Below are 13,684 nucleotides of genomic sequence, written 5' to 3'. Positions count from 1 at the left end.
ATGATTTACAAGGTCAGCTCCTTATTGCTTTGCAGAAGCCTTTCAAACCGGTTACTCCAGCTACGCTAGCGCGTTGGTTACGTTGGCTCATGCAGGAAGCGGGCATTGATGCTATGGCTTCCAAAGCTTTTTCTTTGGGTGCCAGTCTTCATGACATCATGAGGGCTGCGGATTGGTCTTCTGAATCTGTATTCAAGACGTTTTACTTTAAACCAATTGTTGATGTTGCATCTGTTGTGGTGGCTAAGCTTTAAACAAGCATAATCGGAGCCTCCGTCCTGCCATAGAATAAAAAATTTGCTAACATTCGTGCCAAGAATTTTCAATTCTATTAAGGACAGGAGGCGAGGATTATCCCACCCTTGTTTTTCCTGATTGATAATTGCATTGTTCTTTACAGTTATGTTATACATTGTTGTTTCTGAAGTATCTTCTGCAATGTTTATGCAATGTATCCCGCCCTATCATGGTTATCTACTTTATTGAGTTGTGGGTGTAGGTATTACGACAATGTTTTGCTATTTCAGGTTCCGACCTCAAATGAACTTTGGATCCGGCGTCTCCGGTTGCTGCTTTGGTTCGTCCCTCTGGTCCTCGGATTTGCCTTTCTACTTGACTTGTGGATGACGTGCGGCCAGATGTTCTTCATGGATCCTTGTTTTTTTTCCTTCAATTTTGACTTCATTATTTAACTGTTATGGACAAAGAAAGAGGAAGTTGTGACCTCTGTGACCCTATTTATACTGTGTGCACTCATGGGTATTGTAGTTTTCTTCTTTACTGTGTGCTGATTCGCTGCTGTGTTTCAGTAAAGAAATAGAGTAAGCATAATCCTCGCCTCCTGTCCTTAATAGAATTGAAAATTCTTGGCACGAATGTTAGCAAATTTTTAATTAGCCTTGTACATGAGAAGAACACCTACCCCATTAAGCGTCTAAACGTTTCACTTCGGCTGATTCAAACCCTATGCTCAGGTAAAAATGTGCATTTAATACAGATTCACCAACGTTAGGAAGAAGTCCGAAATCTATCCCTCTAAATTGCAGCCCTTGATGTGCTTGCATAGATTAACAGAAATAACCGTCTGTGCGATTGAAAATCTACATTAATTGGGACCCACTCCTACCAAATGTGGTTTGTGCCTTTCATCCTTCAAGTGTCTATTGTGGCTTGTGGGTCTGGGGAGCCTGCAATCTGATGAAGTAACAGATCTTCCGTTTGTGTGTTTTTATTCAGTGCTTAAAGCCAGTGGTTTCCAAGGGTTTGCAATTTAGGCAAATAAGGGAGATAAGGGGAAAAAACACGTATTGCTCAGGAGCACACAATTCAGGCAAATGGGACTTACAACCTGTCATAGCGTGCGATGCACCAAGCACGCTGCTTAGGTCTGTACTTGCGTTACTGAGCAACTTACTGCCCACTTACTATGTTTTGCACGTGGGTGTCATATTTCCATAAGTTACTGTGGGCAGCTTTCCGAGTCCGTGCAGACGTATCATGCTCTGCCCGGAAACTGTGTAGCCCTGACCGGGAATGTAGGTTTCTTGTGCTGCCAGTCCCCGAGGGTATCACATGCCACCCAAAACATCTATGTACCTTACTCCTTCAAGGTAAATAAAATGCCAATGTGCTGTTGAAAGTTCAAAACCTTTCGAAAACAGTAGAATGTGTGACTTTTAATTAAACTGGCCACCACTGTTTGATTGTCTTTTTGTTACATTCTCCGTTTCAACAAAGATTGTTGAATAATGGGCACCGGCTCCCCTTCAACCAACCTTGTGACCACTCCCCGCCTCTAGGTTGTTTAGGCCAATCAGCAAGGGGACTGTTGTGGTCAGTCCAGCAGGCAGGTTACGCGTCCTATGGTCTCTGTTCCAGGTCATGTTGTTGAAACCGAGGGAAATGCAGGCAGAGGATTCGAGCAGAGCATTGTGGAGTTATCCTGAGGAAATACATAGATCTCCAGCTGTATCTGTATTTGTTGAGGAAGATGTGTGGCGCCGCGGCCAGGGCGACTGACTCCGGAATCTGGGGATCACGGTTCGATACCCGGCACCGGCGGCAGATTAGTCCAGCACCATGTGACTCTGGGCAATAGCTTGCTTAATCTTCCCGACGGCCCCCAGCGCATAGAGACCCTTACGGCTGATTGTGCGCTTTACAAATGTGGATATTATTATTATTATTATTGCGATTAAATTGGGAAAGGTGCAGGATGTTGAACCGACAGGAAGGGATTGCGTGTCGTGAGATTAGTAGGGAGAAACTGAGACGAACGAGGCATCCTTTACACCTCCCTGCCGTAGGTGAGAGTTTAAAAAAGAGGGCACAGAGATACTCGCTCTGAGCCATATCCGAATACATATAGTATCTTTCTATCTACAATCTACCCTGTTCTTTACCTTCAACTTTTTTTTCTGAACAGTGCAAGTATGACCCGAAGGTATTGGAGCGCCAGCAGCATTATTTATATTACACAAGATAGGTTCCTTTTTTAGACACAATGCAATTAAGTGATTTACTAAGAATCACAGTATATTGAGCGATGCTGGGACTCAAACCTGGTTATAGCCAGATCTAAAGTCTGCAGCCAGAACACCACATCCTCTCCCTTTACGCTAGCTAGCGGTAATATATATGTTTTCTACCCTAATCCATGCATTTCTCCACTATTTACATTAGATCTGTGCATCCTGTACATCCTCACATAACCTCTCCACATTTGATCGTGACTCTTCTCATGTATCCTCCGCTTGCTTTTCCAACTTCTATGCATGCTCTTCCATCTGCACCCTATACTCTACACACTCACTACCCACGCAATCACATTTATTCTAAAAACTGTACTTCTGCTGTTTACCTGCATGGGCTTTATCCTTCATATGGGCTGTCCACTGACCACATGCAGTCTTGACGCTCCATATATGTTCTCCACTTTCCACTTACACACTCTACACACTGAACATTAATTCACCGCTGAGTAAATTCACCCTCTGTCCTACACAGCTGCTTTTCACCCCCACATGCACTTTACATGCAGTCTCCACACAATCTCTCCACTTTCCACATACTCTTACATTTTTTCTCCATGATCAACACCACTGTACCCACACTGTTAACATGCACATCACTTTCCAGTGAAATTCCACTGTACTTCCACTGTTTACCATGTACATCACTTGCCACCCAGGTGTACTCACTAACTTTCTCTCAGGGCCAAATTTACAGTGTGGTTTGTGGACGAGGGCCGCACCGGTAAGGGTGGGGTCAGAGGGGGGTGGTGCTAGAGCAAAAAAAACCTGGGAGTATGAGGTTGAACACAGGCCCCTGCAACGGATGCATTCGTCCACTGAGCCACCAGACCCGGCATACACACACCTCTCTCTCTCCATCTGTCTCCCTCCCTCTTTCTTAATCCGTCTGTCTCCCTCTCTCTCTGTCTTCCTCCCTCTGTCTTCCTCCTTCTCTCCCTTTCTCTCTGTCTCCCTCCCTCTCTGTCTCCCCCTCTGTCTCCCTCCCCCTCTGTCTCTCTCCCTCCCTCTCTCTGAGTCTCCCTCCCCCACTCTACCCCTCCCTCCCTCTTTGTCTCCCTCCTTCTCTGTCTCCCTCTCTGTCTCCCTATCTCTGTCTCCCTCCCTCTCCCCCTGTCTCTCTCTCTCTCTCTCTTTCTCTCTCCCTCTGTCTGTCTCCCTCCTCCCTATGTCTGTCACCCTGCGTCTGTCACCCTGCGTCCATCTCCCTCTGTCTTCCTGCGTCCATCTCTCTGTCAGTCTCCCTCCTCCCTTCCTCTGTCTCCCTCCTCCCTTCCTCTGTCTCCCTCTCTCCATCTCCCTCTGTCGGTCTACTTCTCCGTCTGTCTGTCCCTGCCTCTATCTGCCTCTGCCTCTGTCTCTATATGTCTCTGTCTCTATCTGTCTCTGTCCCTGTCTTTATCTGTCTCTGCCTCTATCTGTCCTTGCATCTATCTCTGCCTCTATCTGTCTCTCTGTCTGCCTGTCCCTGTTTATTTGTCTCTGTCTGTCTCTGCCTCTGCCTCTATCTGTCTCTGTCTGTCCCTGCCTCTATCGATCTGTGTCTGTCTCTGCCTCTATCTGTTCTCTGCCTCTATCTATCTCTTTGTGTCCCTGTCTCTGTCTGTCCCTGTCTCTATCTCTGTCGGTCCCTGTCTCTATCTCTATCTCTGTCTGTTTCTATCGGTCTCTGTCTGTTTCTCTGCCTCTATCTATCTCTATCTGTCTCTGTCCAAACAGTAAGCTTCCCAAAACGCCCTTAAAAGTGAGCTGGGAAAGCGCTTACAGCTGACTTTTAAAGGGCCTTTTGGGAAGCTTTCTGAAGGTGCCCTGACCTCACAGAGGCGGCCAGTAAACACAGAAGATGGCTGCATGAGCATACGTAGTGAATACATATTTATTACGTATTCACTTGGTATGCTCCTGCAGTCATCTTCTGTGTTTACTGACGAACGTGGAAACTGCAAGGCAAGGTCCGCAGGCCTCAAGTGTAGGCATGCCGGGCCGCTGGTGGCCCACGGGCCATACTATGAGTACCAGTGCTCTAGTCTCCACTTTTGTACCCCATCCTGTACTTGTAGTCTACACCGTGTTCATCTGCTCTTAAGCCTGCACATTTTTCTTTATCCATCGTTTGCTCTCTCCATACTGTGCAGGAACTCAGTATCCTCTATCCACATCTGCTTTCCACCCTGTATATTTGTTACCCTTATGCAGATGCATTCCCCTGATATATTCTCTAAACCACCCAGAATCAGTCCACTTTCCACCCTGTACTTCAACATACCACATGTCCTCTGCACCCATCAATCTCAACCCTATACCATCACTTTCCGTGGACCACTTTATATCCATTCTCAACACCACTTCACCACATCTACGGTGCAGACTGTATATCCTTTCTCTCACCATGAACATCGGCACTCCATGGTCCACATTAACTCTCCATTTTGCTGTCACACAGGACATTTACTATTCATTCTGTTCATCCTCTTTCCCTTGTCTCCACTGCACATATACACTCCCCATCTAGATGCACTGTCCACCCATGCTCTCCACTATGTACATCTGCTTTCCAACCTCCACTCGAGATCCTCCCTCTATTCCACACACTCCATGTGCTTCTTCAACCACCATGTGCACTCTCCACACAACAGAGCAAATCATCAATGATGCAGCAGGTGCAGTAGCAATGATGTCCAGACGGGGTATGGGGCATCTGCACCCTAATCATGACACTGTTTCAGCACTTAAACAAGGCAGCAGGCCTTTTTCTGTTTCTGCATTGAGATCCATGGTACTCTAGCTCATGCTCTATCTGTTGCGAGACATTTTGTTAGCTTGCAGTAGGCTTAGAGCCCACCCATCGCCTACCCTGGTTGCCTTCATTATCCCTCTTATTTATGTTTTTAGTCGGCGTCTGTAGGCTTTCTTTATACTTTTTGTGTTTGTTCCTACCCTGGAGCATGGGCTTGTTACTCACGTTTTAGACGCTACTTTTTTTTGCTTTGTTGAAGCACCCTGATGGTACCTCTGCTTTCCAGCTGTCTCTCTATTGTACTTCTCTCCCTGCCGTATTACTCTTTTTCACCCTCTCTCAGTTGCTGTTGTTGGTTCCTCCTCACCCACCTTCCCTTGCTGTTCTTGCTCCCCACCACCCCTTTGTCCACGTACTTCCCCATTCAATCCCTCCATTATCCACTTGCTAACCAGAGCTGATTCCCCACCTTGAGTTGTCAGCATACGGCCTGTCTCCTCGTTGCTTCTCTAGCCACGTCTGTCCAACCTCTGGGTGGGAGGGGCAAGGACAGCAGGCTGACAATGGAGAGTGGGTGAAAGGGACTGTATCTGCAAGCTGATAGCGGAGGGTGGATGGGAGGGGATGGAGAAGCAAGCTGACAATGGGGGATGGGCATGTGGTCCGGGAGAAGCATTCCAGAACTGCTAGCCCACCCTCCGTTGTCCTGGCAGTTCTCCATTTAGATTGTAAGAATGTTTCCCCAGCCCTCCTGTCCACCTTTCATTGTCAGTGCTGCACCAGCAATGTTGTCCGCTTACTGCCCTAACCCCTCCCATCCCCCCTTTGTTGTCACCTTACTGTCTGAGCCCCTCTTGCCCATCCTCCATTGTAAGCTTGCTGCCCTAGCCTTTCCTACCACCTTCAGTTTTTACTTACTTCCCCAGAAACTCCTGTCCACCCTCTTATTTTAGCTTGCTTCCCTATATCTATGGTCAGCCTGCTGCCCCAGCCTCTCTGGCCCATTTTCAGCTTCCCACTCCATCACTTTATGCCCAAACTCAATTGTCATTTGCTGCTCCTTACCCTTCTGCCCACACTCTGTTGTCCATTTGCCACTCAGCTGCTCCTGCCCACCCTCCCATGTGCTTCCAGAGCTCCTGCTGCCCGCCACGTGCTTCTCAATTCTCTCGCATGTCCTCTTCCCCACCAGCATCCTTCTTGAGTGCGTTCCCTCCCTCCATGTTGCCTCGTCTCTTACACACTCCACCAATTAAAAGTACATTAGTGTTGGCCACATAACAACTCTTTTAAAAAAAAATACTTATTTTAAGCCATGCTGCTGTACAGCAGGCTAAAAATAGTTGCCAAAGCAATACTTCTCATTGGCGAGACCTATTTGGCTTTGCCAATGCTTGTTTATGCAGTAAAGCACTGGCTGGATATTTGAGTTATTAAGAAGAATTGTTGAGTAATAAGTGTCTGACCCTCTGCACCTTTCTATCCTCAGTCTGCTCTTTGTCCACTCTCAACATTTGCTCTCTACCTTGCACACCCTCTGCGAACCCTCTCTATATAATTGTAACGGGGTGGGAGCTGAAATCTACTCTGCACTCTACGTCACTCTACTCTGCACCAATGCAATCTACATCACTTTACTCAACCAGTGCACTCTGCGCCTGTCTACTCTGCACCTCTGTGTTTTACACATCTTCAATCTAGGCTACTCAACTTACAACACTATAAGCTACGATACTCCACTCCGTGATGCTCTACTCCATTAAACTCTACTCGACTCTATGCCACTCCACCCCTCCATGCTTTGCCAACCTTCAACACTACTCAACAACGCTCTACGTAACCCCCTCCATGCCACTTTACTCCACTCTATTCTACAACACACTACTCCGCTCTACTCTACGCCACTCCACCCTGACACTTGATTCTACAACACTTCTCTCCACTCTGCCATTCCACTCTCCTACAGTACTCCACGTATGCCACTCCACAGCAATCTACTCTACGCAACACTCAACGCCACTCTGCCCTACACCACTCCATGGCACTCTGCCGCTACAATCGATGCTACTTCATCACATTGCACTTTGCGACATGCAACTCTCCTTCACACCACTAACTTTTAGCCATGATGAACAACAGCCACGCTTGTGTACAATATGGCTAAAACATATTGGCAAAGCCAATAAGTCTTGCAAAGGACAGACCTTTTGGCTTTGTCAATGCTTGTTCATTTTAATCGATACTGCAGTCCATCGGCAGAACATATTGGCAAGCCACATGGTCAAAAAGACAAGACCTATTGGCTTTACCAATGCTTGTTTTTGTAGCAATAATTTGCTCTGCTAACGAACGAATAAAACTTTTTCTTAACATCCTGTGTATGTCAATCAAGTATTACTACTCAAGGTCATCCTACAGTAATGCATCTGCATATTGAAACCACCATGCAGTATCACAGCCTACCCTAGGGTAATACATTCCCATCATGAATTAATCAGTTCGTACGGTCTCAGTCCCATTCTAAAGTTATCTTTGGATCATCCTTGAGTAATGCAGCCTCATTCTGAAGTAATCACAAGATGATTCTGTAATAATACAGCCCCATCCTGAAATACTCATAGGATCATCCTGGAGTAATCCTGCCTAATCCTGAAATCATCATGGATCATTCTGGAGTAGTACATTATCGGTAAATGTGTTCCATTGAAGTAATCAGGAACCCATCCTGGAGTAATCCACCCTAATCCAGAAATCATCATGGGATCAACCTACAGTTGTACAAGATCATCACATCTTTTCCATTGAAGTATTCGGGAACTGATCCTGGAGTAGTTTCTCTGATGACTCTAGGAGTCATCTCATTAAAATAATCTGCCCTGTGCTCTACAAAAGTATGTGCCGGGAGAAGCCCCTGATGCATTTCTCACCAACTTCAAAAGGGCAGCCCGTGCCTGTGGTTGGCCCGAAGACAAGTGGCCTTTCTTTCTGGCTCCGCTGTTGTCCGGGGAAGCCCAAGCGGCGTATCAAGACGCAAACCACGCAGGAACCACATCATACCCTGACATAAAAGAGGTAATACTGGACCACTTGGGACTAGACGCCGAAGCTTACAGGCTGCGGTTCAGAAAAGAGAAAGGGACAGCCGGGGAAAACCCGAAGACGTTGTTTCTGCATCTGAAAATGGCTGCCGATAAATGGTTGAAATCAGAGAGCCGCAGTGAGGAGGACATCATGTCAAGTATCTATCTGGAGCAGTTCATGGAGGCCCTGCCTTATGGCACCCAACGGTGGCTGAGGCGACACTCAGGTCTCACCGCTGCTCAGGCCATTGAGATGGCATCCAACTATGCAAGGGCTCAGCCACAAACATTCCCATGGGAAACGGACAAGGGACTCAAACCTGTCCCTGCACCAAGGCAGGAAAAAAGGAACAAGCCAGTATTCGAACCCATGAAGACACGACCCCTCAAAATGGAGATAACGCCGCCAATGAAGGGCCCCCAGTGCTTCGAGTGCGGGGAGTGGGGACACATAGCGCGACTCTGCCACGGAAAAGAAGTGTTGAAGAACCCATGGAGGTCGGATATATCCCCAAGGCAGTGCTGTACACCGCAGAGATGGGGCCTTCTTTCTATGTAAGGGTTATGGTCAACAAGAGATGTGTAAAGGCGCTCTTGGACTCAGGCTGTAGACAGTCAGTGATCCAGGGAAGGCTTGTACATCCATCCCAACTAGGTCTCAATGTCTTGGTACACATTAGATGCGTGCACGGGAACGTAAAACCATACCCGGTGGCCCACCTCACACTCCATCCTTTAGGCAGAAATCCCTGTTCAGTAAGGTGGGGGTGGTGGAATCACTACCAGAGGACCTTATCATAGGGGTAGATAACCCTGATTTTTTGTCACTGTCCCGGAGAGAGATAAAAGACCAGAGAGAAAAGCAACCACTGGGTAACTATTTGACAACAGAACCATGGGTATTAGATTGTAGCTTTAGGTTTGCTCAGGCCAATGACCCTACCCTTCTTAATGCGTGGGAAGCGGCTCACATAGCACAGGACAACCCTGACACTGCATATCCACGTTTTAGGATAGACAACGATCTGTTGTATAGGGAAGGGAAAGCAGGAGAGTCTCCTCAGCTGGTAGTGCCAAAGGTCTTCAGGGAACAAATCCTCTTCTACACTCATACCCATTTGACAGCAGGACATTCAGGGGCAGAGAAGACAACACACAACGTTGTAAAACTTTTCTTTTGGCCCGGTATATACAAAGAAGCAGAAACATACTGTAAGCAATGCAAGGTATGTCAAAAGAAAAATATGAACAGACCACCAGCGGTTCCCCTCCAACCATTACCCGTAATAGGGAATCCCTTCGAAAGGGTAGGAATGGACCTAATCGGATCCCTTCCACGTACCACAAGGGGTCATACTTATGCGTTAGTAGTGGTGGATTATAACACCCGGTTTCCCGAGGCCTTTGCACTCAGTTCCCCGACTACAAAGAATGTTGATAGAACTATTCTCACGGGTGGGGTTCCCCCGAGAGATCCTAACGGATCAGGGGACACCCTTTGTCTCGAAGTTGATGAAGTAGGTGTGTAAGACCCTAGACCTCCGACATACACGCACCTCAGCCTACCGCCCACAAACGGATGGGCTGGTAGAGAGGTACAACAGGACGCTAAAAGCCACGCTAAAAAAAATGCTGTCTGCAGAAAACAAGGAGTGGGACAGGCTTCTGCCTCTAGCCCTGTATGTCTTACGAGCTCAGGTGCAGAGTAGTTTAGGATACTCCCCATTTGAACTTCTTTATGGTCGTCAGCCACGATCCCTCCTGGAAATCACCAAGGAAGCCTGGGAGCGGGAGGAGGCCAACGACCAAAGATCGTTATTGGAATATAAACAGCAGTTAAAATCCAGGTTAGGTAAACTTAGAGATCTGGCCTATTCCAACCTAGAGAGAACCCAACAAAAACAAAAACAGTATTATGACAAGGGGAAGAAGTGGAGGACTATGGAGAAAGGCGATTGGGCCTTAGTGCTCCTTCCTTCTTGCACACAGAAGTTCAGAAGCGAGTGGATGGGACCGTATGAAATCGTAGAAACCATAGGCAGAACGACCTATAAGGTGCAGATATCTCCCACTCGACAACAGACATTTCACATAAATATGTTTAAAAAAATGGATAGGTCCTCTTCCAAAAACAACCCACTTGGTGTTGGTGTTGGGATGGGAGCTCGACACTAGAGCTCCTCCCAATTAACCCGGAGTTATCCGAGGTTGAACAGAGAGAGCTACTACACTCATTACGTCCCTTTTCCGACCTGTTTTCTGCCACCCCAGGCCGCACCCACATGGCAGAACACTGCATTGACACCGAAGAGGGAAAGGTGATAAAACAGAGGGCCTACAGAATACCCGCAGCTAGAAGAGCAGACGTAAAAAAGGAAGTAAGGGACATGCTTGAACTCGGGGTTATAAGGCCATCCAGGAGTAACTGGTCCTCACCTATTGTAATGGTCCCTAAACCAGACGGGTCCACCAGGTTTTGTATGGACTTCAGGGCCCTGAATGCAATATCCACCTTCGATGCTTTCCCTATACCAAGAGTGGACGAACTCATAGAAAGGATAGGCGGGGCCCGATACATCACCACGTTGGACCTGACCAAGGGCTACTGGCAGGTGCCATTGAGGGAAAAGGATAGGCATAAGACGGCCTTCGCCACCGATAATGGCCTGTTCGAGTTTAACGTCCTGCCTTTCGGCCTTCACGGGGCCCCGGCAACCTTCCAGAGGATGATGAATGAGGTGTTGGCCCCCCATACCAAGTACAGTTCAGTCTACTTAGACGACATTGTCATCTTTAGTACGACATGGAGGGAACACCTAGACCACATAGCCAGAGTCCTAAACGCACTACAGCAAGCAGGACTACATGTCAATGCAAGAAAATCAAGAGCCGCCTTTCCCAAAGTAAAATATCTGGGTTTATGTTGGGTGAGGGCGTGATAGCCCCACAGGAGGAGAAGATCAGGGCGATAACCGATACCCCCTTCCCCTCCACAAAAAGGGAACTAAGGGCGTTTTTGGGCCTCATCGGCTATTATAGGAGGTTCATTGAGAACTTCGCAAACGTAGCGACGCCTTTGACGGACCTCCTTAAAAAGAACGTCAAAAACACCCTCATCAAAACCCCCCTAGAAGAAGCAAGAAGGGCGTTTGAGACCCTAAAGGAAGCCATCACCTCTAGTCCAGTGTTTATTCCCCCTGACTTTAGAAAACCATTCTCCCTAGCCACAGACGCTTCTGACACGGGGATTGGGGCGGTGTTATCACAAGAGGGGGAGGACGGGTTAGAACACCCGCTGCTGTACATCAGTAGGAAGCTACATCCTAGAGAGCGAAAGTACCCTACAGTGGAAAAGGAGTGCCTGGCGATCCGCTGGTCTGTAGATAAACTAAGATACTATTTGGAGGGTCGGCCATTCATGTTGTATACGGACCATGCACCCCTCCAAGGGATGCAGAGGAACAAGTCCCAGAATTCAAGAGTCCTACGATGGTTCCTCTTCCTACAGCCTTATGCTTTTACTGTTGTTCATAGAAAGGGGTCGGAAAATGGTAACGCGGACTACCTGTCCAGAACTCCTGTTCTCCCCGATCGGGAGAATCCAGGGGGGGAGGAATGTAACGGGGTGGGAGCGGTAACCCCTGTCGATTAGTGGATCGCTGACTATGCCTCACCTCCTTCCCCTCAGACTGATTGGGACAACCGTCCGCTATTTACTGACCCCAGAGATGAAATGAAGGAGGGCGCCTTTAACTGGGCCTTCAGCGGAGATGTAGCCACGCCCCCACAGGACGTCAGAGGACCCGGACTGGACAAATGCCCGGAAGCCCTCTATTCGGGGTGTGTCGACACCCAGGAGGAAGCGGAGCGGTGGACGGAAGACGGGAGTAGGAGCGAAGAAGACGGCGAGCGGTGGAAAGGACGTGGAGAGGACGGAGGAGAGAGAGCGGAGGACTGTGGAGCGTTAGGAGGCCAACGACCCGGTGAACCGCCGTGCCACACTCCCGAGGGAGTCACAGGTACGGCGGCGTTGGGCAGCCTGGGTCGGGAGTAAGGGGGCCCGTGTATAATACTGTATATATTCCTGCCTTTTCCTTTCCCGCGTCCCGCAACCTACTACCCTCCTTTCCCTCCCTTTCGTTCCTCACTCACTCCTAGAGCACAGAGCACTGTATATACTTGTAGAGCACTGGAGTTCCCTCACAGTCACTCGGTCCCCGTGGTGCAACCTATTATCAGGTAGTAAAACTGACGGCATCCCTCTGTTGGTTTATCTCTTTTCGGGGCTGAGCCAGAGCAGTAGAAGACACATCCACCGGCGTGCTGGCTCTAGAAGAAGACAATAACATCCCCGGGTTGGAGTGAAAGAGGAAGGCCACGACATCCTCGGCCAGAACGGACGCCACCGCGGACTGGGCAGACTTTGCAAGTAAGAGGTTGACATTCAGGACTCGTAAAACCTTTATCCGAATAAAACCCTCATTACGCAAACAAAGTCTCCAGCCTGTTCATAATCCCCCGATAGAAAGTCTCCAGCCTGTTCACACCCCCACGCTACAATAATGTCCAAGTCCGCCTCCACTTTCTTTTTTTGGGATTTCAAAGTATTTTACTGACTTTTATAAACAAGTACATTAGCATTTCTGTTCCAAGGTTTAGCCAAACTTAACTTATGTTTCAGTAAATACAGCTACATTAGTATACATGTTTAGCTAAACCCCTCTAAATTGACTTGCTGGGAAATTAGCCAAAGGATGATAGAAGGAGAGAGCATAGGAAAGAAAGGGTGAAGAGAGGATACAAGAAAGGTTCTATTGCGGTGAGCCTAATTTGAGTTTATAGCTCTGTCAAAACCGAAACCCCACGGGGTGGTGGGGTAGTCGGAGTGGCTTCGCAGGGGTTCGTAGGCAACCATGTACATCTGATCTCCATCTCCACTCTCTGCACTCTTTGAAATTACATCCACTTGTTACCCTCTACATTCTCTGAGTGTCCACTATATCTGCCATCTACTTTTTACTCCACAAAAAGTCTTTGCCTGCTACATCCACACATTCCTGCACATCTGCTCTTCACCATGAAAATCTGCTCTCCATCCTGGACATGCGTCCTCTATACTAAACATGTGCTATCTGCTATATTTTTATATGGCCTTCATCTTCCACATGTCCTCCCCACTGTACTTCCTTTCTCTGTATGCTTGTCTCCACCTTGTACATGTGATATAAAGGCTATGTGTGTGTACATGTGTGTGTGTATATGTGTGTGCATTTTTGTGTGTGTATATATGCGTGTGTATGTATGTGTGTGTGTGTATGTGTGTGTATGTGTATATA

The sequence above is a fragment of the Lissotriton helveticus genome, chromosome 3_1 (genome assembly GCF_964261635.1).
Source record: "Lissotriton helveticus chromosome 3_1, aLisHel1.1, whole genome shotgun sequence".
Lineage (NCBI taxonomy): Eukaryota > Metazoa > Chordata > Amphibia > Caudata > Salamandridae > Lissotriton > Lissotriton helveticus.
This window is presented reverse-complemented; position numbering follows the sequence as displayed.